Source organism: Delphinapterus leucas, chromosome 2, assembly GCF_059928025.1.
Source record: "Delphinapterus leucas isolate spDelLeu-1000000601 "Yukka" chromosome 2, BTC_Dleu_Yukka2, whole genome shotgun sequence".
NCBI classification, from domain to species: Eukaryota; Metazoa; Chordata; class Mammalia; order Artiodactyla; family Monodontidae; genus Delphinapterus; species Delphinapterus leucas.
In genome coordinates, this window is record NC_143130.1 from 126257055 (window position 1) to 126266009 (window position 8955).

The 8955-nt window shown below is 34.0% G+C and overlaps 1 pseudogene; it reads left to right on the top strand.

Moving 5' to 3' along the window:
- The first annotated feature begins 5874 nt into the window (after positions 1–5874).
- On the top strand, positions 5875–7270 carry LOC149750281 (uncharacterized; annotated as a pseudogene).
- Positions 7271–8955: the final 1685 nt, after the last annotated feature.

Sequence of the window (8955 nt, forward strand, 5' to 3'; positions counted from 1 at the left end):
GGCTTATTAATAGACTGGTCAGGCTGAGGATATATCAATAGAATCCTCAAAAACTAAAAAGCAAAGGGAATAAAGATGAAAGACAAAGAACAGAATATCCAAGGACTATGGGACAACTACAAAAAGTGTAACATATGCATAATGGGAATACCAGAAGGAGAATAAAAGAGTGAAAGGAATGAAAGAACTATTTGAAACAATAATGACTGAGAATTTTCCCAAATTAATGCCAGGCACTAAACCATAGATCCAGGAAGCTGAGAGAATATCAAGCATGATAAATCCCAATAAAGTAAATCTAGGCATGTCATTTTCACACTACAGAAAATCAAAGACAAAGAAAAAAGTCCTGAAAAATGTTACAGGAAAAAAAAAAACCTTACTTATAGAGGAACAAATATAAAAATTATGTCTGGCTTCTGCTCAGAAAACATATCAGTAATAAAGTGGAGCCAAATATTTAAAGTGCTCAGAGAAAAAAATCCACCAACCTAGAATTCCATACCCTGCAAAATTATCTTTCAAAAGTGAAGAAATTAACACTTTCTCAGACAAACAAAAATTATTGCCAGTCAACCTGCCTTGAAAGAAATGGTAAAAGGAGTTCTTTAGAGACAAGGAAAATTATATAGATCAGAAACTCAGATCTACATAGAGAAAGGAAGAACATCAAAGATGGAATAAGTGAAAGTAAGATAAAAATTTTTATTTTTCTTATTCTTAATTGACCTAAGGGATAATAGTTTGTTTAAAAGAATAGCAACAATGTAGTTGACTTTATATTATAAATGTATATATACACATATATAAGTGAAATGAATGACAGCAATGATATAAGGGATGGAAGGAGGAATTAAAATTATTTTGTTATTATAATGTACCCACACTACCTGTGAAATCATATAGTATAATTTAAAAGCGGACTTGGATTAGTTGTAAATGAATATTGAAAACTCTAGGGCAACCACTTAAGCAGGGGGGGAAGAACTGATATGCTAAGTGTTATGAATCTGTGAAACTAACACTTGTCAAGTGGTGCACAGGGTGCAGGATGGTGAGCCATGGTTCAACAATAGACTGCAAGAGAAAGTGAAATAGAGAAATTAATTACTCACGAGTCTTAGAGGAAGTACCTGACAAATCTCGAGGGACCACAGGGAGCGGTCAAGAAAGAGTGCAGACAGAGGGAGAGACAGACCTGGGGCACATGCCTTTATTAGGGTATGTGAGTGGAGCCGTTTGGGGTTTCCACACTAAGGCTTGTATTAGTCAATTCAAGCCAAAAGAATGGTATTTTGGTAAGCCCTGTGGAGGTCTTATATAAGAGGTATATAAGGGGAAGGTACTGGGAGGCAGAGGAGACTGTTGATCACAAGGTCTATTGGGGAAATCATATCAGGAACTTAACATTTACTTGTGACTCTGCAGCTGTTATTTAGAGCATGTACAATACTTGCATGAAGGGCTAGTGTCAGTTTAAGGTCACTGCAGGCTGCTTGACCAAACAGAATAGATGCCAAGGAAGCAATGCCATGGAGAAGCTTAATTAAACCCTCAACACTAAGGAAGAATAGAAAATGGAATAATATAAAATGCTTACTTGAAGTCACAAAAGGCAGAAAAAGAGAAGACAAAATTAGGAACAAAGAACAAGGGCCACAAATAGAACATACTAACGAATATGGTAGATATTAATCCAACAATATCAAGAATCAGTTTAAATGTCAATGGTCTAAATGTACCAATTAAGTGACGAAGATTGTCAGGGTGGATTAAAAACATGACTCAACTATATTTTCTCTACAAGAAAACCATTTTAAATATAAAGACACATATAGATTATAAGTAACTGGAAGAAGGGTAACGTACTATGATAACACTAATCAAAAGAAAACAGGGATAGCTATTTTAACTTCAGACACAGAAGACTTCAGAGTAAGAAAAGTTTTCAGAAATAATGAAAAGCGTTACATAATGATAAAGGAGTCAGTTCTCCAAGAAGACATAACAATTCTTAATGTGTATGTGACTAACAGAGCATCACACTATGTGAGGCAAAAATTTGATAGACCTGAAAAGAGAAATAGATGAATCTGCTATCATAGTTGGAGACTTCAACAATCCTCTCTCAGAAATGGACAGATTCAGCAGGCAGAAAATCAGTAAGAATGTGGTTGAACTCAACAACACCATCAATAAACTAGATATAATTGACACCTATAGACCACTTCATCCAACAACAGCAGAATATGCATTTTTTGCAAAACCTCATGGTATATTTGCCAAGATAAACCACATTCTGGGTCATAAACATACCTTAACAAATTTAAAAGAATAGAAATCATACAATGTCTGCTCTCAGACTATAGTGGAATGAAATAGAAATCAATAACAGAAAGATAACTATATAAATCCAAAATATATAGATATTAAATATGATACTTCTAAATACATATGAATCAAAGAAGAAATCTCAAGAGAAATTTAAAAATATTTGAACTAAATGAAAATAAAAGCACAAGTTATCAAAATTTGTGGGATGCAGAAAAGCAGTACTTCAAAGAAAATTTATAGTGTTTAATGTACATATTAGAAAAGAAGAACTAAAATCAATAATCTAAGTTTCCACCTTAAGAAGATAGAAAAAGGAGAGAAAATTTTATCCAAAGTAAGTAGGACAAAAGAAATAATAAGACTTATAGCAGAAATCAGTGAAATTGAAAGAGGAAATCAATACAACCAAAAGCTGGTTCTTTGAAAAGATCAATAAAATCTATAAGCCTCTAGCCAGGTTAGTTAAGAAAAAAAAGAGATGATATAGATGATATTTAGGTAAGACTTTGGACTTTAGATTTTAGAACTGATGCTGGAATGAATTTAGACTTTAGGAGGTATTTGGATGGAATGAATGTATTTGGCATGGTTGAAGGACATGAATTCTGCATATCCAGAGGTGGAATATTGTGGACTGCATGTTTGCCCCTCTCCATTCATATGTTGAAACCCTAATTCCCAGTGTGATGGTATTTGGAAATGGGGTCTCTGGGAGATAATTAGGTCATGAGGGTGGAGCCCTTATTATAGACTTAGTGTCCTTATAATAAGGACAGGAAAGAGCTTCCTCTCTCTCTCTCTGGATGCCTCATCTGTTCCTTACTCTTTCCCTGCACTACCTCTCCCCTCTGCCAAGTAAAGACACAGTAAGTAGGCAGCTCTCTACAAGCCAGGAGCCCAAACCTCACCAGACACCAGACTTTCCAGTGCCTTGATCCTGGACTTCCCACCCATCAGATCTGTGAGAAATAACTGTTTGTTGTCTAAGCCACCTAGTCTATGGTATTTTTATTATAGAAGCCAGAAATGACTAAGACAGAAAGTAATACCACTTCCTTTCCAATTTTGAGTAGTTCTATATAGTCAAAGATTTGAATTGTTGTAGGTAATATAAGTTGGATCACTCAACACAGATTTCAGTTCCTTTATTTTTATCTTTTTCTTACCTGCTCCAGTGACTGGAAAACTAAAATACATTTGCCTATGTTGCTAGATGGGGCAGAACATCAGCATTTTTCCAATAAGCCATAAGTAGAAGTACACAAGTACCGTATTTTCTTTTTACTTCCTTCTAACTTCCTGGAATATATGTTATATCTGTAGCATAGCAGTTGTCACTAAGGATGATGGAGCAGAAAGAGAGAAAGCTCTTGGTTCCTTCACGGAAGTTTTTGGTTGCTATACTGCTTCTGGACTACCTACTTTCAGACTACTCATGCAAGAAAAAAATTAAGCCTCTTATTTACCTAAGTTCCTATAGTAGAGGTTACTGCAACCCACAGAAGAATTCTATCCTAATTGATGTACAGATCAGGGAAAAATTATACTTCTACTCCAGAGGCCTTTATGGATGTCTTTCTCCAAAGGCTTTTATGGATTCCTCTGTATGTGATTAAAGAATTGTTACCATTCTTCCTTTGTATTTTGTAACTTTGGAATAATGCTAGTATCAGTTGGCTTTATGTTTCATTTACCCGAAAAGATCCTCACAAAGCTGTGTGCCTTTGAAGAGTAAAGAGAGTGCAATATTTACATTCTCTATTATGCTTAGGACAGTATTTTTCCTTAAGTAAATGTACAAATATATTTTATTTGAATTGAAGAATAAAGTAGAAAACCATAGTAAAAGAATAGATATGAAAAAGAATGTAAAAATATATATATTTATATATATATGTATAACTGAATCACTTTACTGTACACCCAAAACTAACACAACATTGTAAATCAACTGTATTTCAATAAAAATTTTTTAAAAAGAAAAAGAATACTTTATGAAAATAAGTTTATTTTTCCTTAATGATAAAAAAATACTTCATTTTAGGCAATTAAAATAAGACAAGGAATAAAAAATATTTGAACCATATTATTTGTTTTTCATTTTATCTCAGAAATGCAAGTATGATTTAAAAGTCTGTGTATTTACCAAGAGAATATAGTTGTTGGTTTAGCCTAATGCATCAGCACTTTCTAGCAACTATTAATTTTCTGGAAATGTCTTATGTCTCAATCATTATTGCTTAATTAAAATAGTTAATTTTAAAAGATGACAGACGTACCAAAATTCTTTTGAGCTTGAAATATTTTTCTATTGTTTTAATACAGAAAATGTTGCATTGGGACAAAAAGTGGCAATAGGTAAAACTAACTTTGTAACTGACAGCTGAATTGAGTGCAAGAAATACAAAGGAGGCCAGCACAATGATGTAACTTTTAAAATTAATCCTCCTCCTTCATTTAGTTTTCGGTCTAAAATATGGGTCATGGAGAATTTTGCAACAATTTGGGCCAGAGTCAAGCAACCCTCTCAGTAACATTCATTAACTTTTTATATCATTACCATTATTTATTAAAGAATTGTTCCCAAAATTCAGCAGGAAAGTTAATTGCATTCTTGACCTCCAATTTCTACCTGCTTTCCATTGGTTATCACTGTGAGTGAGGAAAATTGAGAGGCAATTCATAGGAATTTATAAGTAATGTGAATATTTACCGTTACCTTCCCTTTCACTCACCAAGATTTAAACTGACATAATTACCTTTGTCTCCAGAGTAAAAAGGACCCCAAAACATTTGCAGAGTCATCTCCTATGAAGTTTCCTTTATAGATGCAAGGGGCTTGAATATTCTGTTCTCAGTTGAAAAGAATATTGCCTTAGACATAGAAAAAACTCTCAAGGAATAGCAGAGAACTGTAGTATATTCAGTACTTCATCCCTTCAAATAATGATGTTAATTTTAAATTAGCTGACCATTTACCTTGGTAGACACAAGTATGATTCAGGCAGAGAATCCTCTAGAGGCAATATAGTTTGAATTCTTTTTTTTTTTTAAGGTGAGGAAATTATATGGAAAAATCATTTTTTGTCTGAATGATTTTAATTCATTCAGAGACTACAGTTTGTAGAATTCCATTGACACCAAGTTACTGAATTTCCATGACAATAAAATGTTTAAATTCCACAGTTATGGTTCTCATGTTAATTATATTTTGAGATCAAAGAGGATCTGAAGAGAACTACTGAGTACCTTCACTTTATGAAAATTCTAGCCATTTTATAATACTTAAAGATACTATGAACTCTCTGGTTACATATTGTCAACATTATATATATTGGATAACAAATTGATATATCTTAGTCCAGTTCCAATGAAAGCCAAATTGGAACACAGGGTTCAAACGTTTTGGAACAATGGAACACAGGGTTCAAACGTTTTGGAACAATGTCCTTGCGCTTTGCTTAGGGCTGGAACTCGATCCTCTGACCTTTCATGACCTAAAGGAATTGGCTTATGATTATTTGATTATGGAGGCTAAAATGTCCCAAGATCTGCAGCAAGCTGAACATCCCGGAGAGCTGATGGCATGATTTCAGCTAGGGTCTGAAGACCTAAGAACTAGAAATTTGATGATGTAAGTTCCAGCCTGAGGGCCATCAGGTTTGAGACCCAAGAAGAACGAATGTTTCAGGTTGAGGCCAAAGGCAGGAAAAGACTAGAGTCCCAATTCAAGCAGTCAGGCAGGAGGAGTTTCCTCTTATTCAATATATTTTTGTTATATTCAAGTCTTCAGTTGATTGGATGAAGCCCACCCATATTTGGGAGGGCAATCTGCTTTATTCAGTCTACCAATTAAAATTAATTAATCTCATCCAGAAATATTCTCACAGATGGACATTCCCAGAATAATGTTTAACCAAATGTCTGGGCACCCCATGGCCTAGTCAAGTAGACACATAAAATTAACCATCACAGGGATCTACTGCCTACACCAAGAAAAGAAAATAAAATCTGAAGACTGAGTTAAGAAAATCTGAAGACTGATGAACCATGGTTTCATCAACTGATTTTTTTTTAATGTTAGTTGTTAGGATGACTAATACAGATAAACTTGTTATATTTAAATTCTATACTGTCAAAGAGAAATTGTACTGAACACTTGTTTAAAAATGGTCAGGAAGACTTTACTCAAGAATATTATAATATGGGTCAAGATTATTGCCATAGGGGAGAAAGACTGAATTCAACTCAAGGCAAAGAGTTTTTAAGTACTGATGTGAGTGGAAAAGTCCTAGAGGACATGAGAAGGGAGGTTGTTCAGTGTGATTAGGCTATCTCTGCTAATTGGTACTTAAAGAAATTAGGCTCATACCTTCCAATAGAGACTGGGAGACAGGGACCCTATCCTTCTTTGTAATTATATTTCAAAGGGATGGCTCCCAAATTCGTAAGAAAGACATTCCTAGGATGCAAAATTTGCAAGAGGCTGGGAGAAAATTTACACCTTAAAAAGGCAGAAAAGGAATTTACAATTGCAAGTTTTCCAAAGTACATGCTCTAAGAAAAGGGAGGTCAGGGGCCTATAGTCTGACAAGCAGAGGCTCATCTTTGCAGGCAAACAGCTGGAAGATGGCTGTACTCTTTCTGATTACAACATCCAGAAAGAGTCTACCCTGCACCTGGTCCTCCATCTGAGGGGTGGTATGCAGATCTTCGTGAAGACCCTGACTGGCAAGACCGTCACCCTGGAGGTGGAGTCCAGTGACACCATCGAGAACATGAAGGCCAAGATCCAGGATAAGAAGGCATCCCCCCTGACCAGCAGAGGCTCATCTTTTCAGGCAAACAGCTGGAAGACGGTCACACTCTTTCTGATTACAACATCTAGAAAGAGTCAACACTGCACCTGGTCCTCCATCTGAGGGGTGGCTGTTAATTATTCAGTCTTGCATTCATAATACCCAATGATGGCATCACTCTGCACTCTAGCCATTTGCCCCAATTTAAGATTAGAAATGACCAGTTTCAGTAATAGCTGAACCTGTTCAAAATGTTAATAAAGGTTTTGTGGCATTGTAAAAAAAAAAAAAAAAAAAAGAAACCTGTATAAAGTTTAGTCAACCTCAGGGGAACATTAAGGATGCCTTGGTCAATGCCAAAACGTAAAACTCTCTAGCTTATCATTAAAAGAAAAAATTGGGGGTGAAGGGATATGGTATGTCATTGCTAAATGCATACACTGCAGGATTATTTGTAAAAACTAAGAATTTTTATACTTAATTCACTCTTTTGCCACCAAATATTTAAAATTTGCCTGTTATGTGTCAACCAATGGTAGTATATACACTGCAGTGTGCTTTGAATACATATGAGATATTTCTAATTAGCTGAAGCAAGTGATACCAGGTTACTAGGTAATAACATTAAGTTTACTAGCATCCAGGGGACTTTTACAGCCACAAGCAGATGGAAGAGTTTTTAATCCACATTGAATAAAATTGACAGACAAAATGTTTACCTATTCCCTCTTGCTCTTGCTTCTTCTTCATTATTGCACTTCCTTTCCCAAAAATTTTCTCCAGAAGATCTACATACTCAATGTTAATATTTACCTTTATATTCTTAAAATTAGGAGTAGCAGGTAAATTTAATGCATTTTGCTCTAAACAGAAGACAATATAATGATGCTCTAGTGTTTGTTTTTTTTTAAACTTTAATATAGGTGATGATTCTGAGAAACAAATCTAGGGACTAAATATTTTGTATTCAACAGTATATTCTATATTATACAATAAATATGCAATAGTATAATTACATATAATAACATATCAAATTTAAGTTTCTTAAAATGTTAAATAATTGTGTAAATTATATGCTATATTTCATCTCTTTTGTATTGTCCAGAAATATCCTAGTTTGTTTCTCTAATTAGCAATACTTTAGCTCATATCCTTTGACCAACTCTAATTGTACTTCTATTCCATTTCTTTCACTGAATAATTTATTCAGCAAATATTTAATAAACACCAAGTACATATCAGGCATTGTGATAATTACTGAAAATACATAGAGAAATTAAGTACACTCAACGAGTTCTCATTATAATTTTCAAATAATTATTGTATAATATAACAATTGCTCTAAGAGATTTTTTTAAAAATGTAATATAATCACAGAAAGCAAAGCGACTAGGCCTGAGGAAGACGGAAGTTTTCACAGAGAAAGGGGTATTTGATTTAATTACTTAAGACAGAGTGGAAGTTTCTTTGTTATCTTCTGGTATCCAGTAGGGGGAAAATGCATTATAAATGCACAGTGGTAAACGATAAGGCTTCTCCAGTTTGTGAGGGATGCTTATTCAGGAGAATAAATAAGTAAGGGCTAGAAAAGATAAACTGTAAGCACAAATGTAGGCTTATATTACTAAATGTCTTATTATGGAAAAATTATTTTTTCTGATGATACAACAAAGGAATATTCAAAAAAATGTATAAGATTTTTTGATAAAGCAATAAATGCTCAACCTGCATATAATTCTTAAAAATACTTACTTAGGATCTCTTTTACATCAAAAATCATGGCATATTTTAATGACACTCAAGGGTAACAAAATCCAGATAA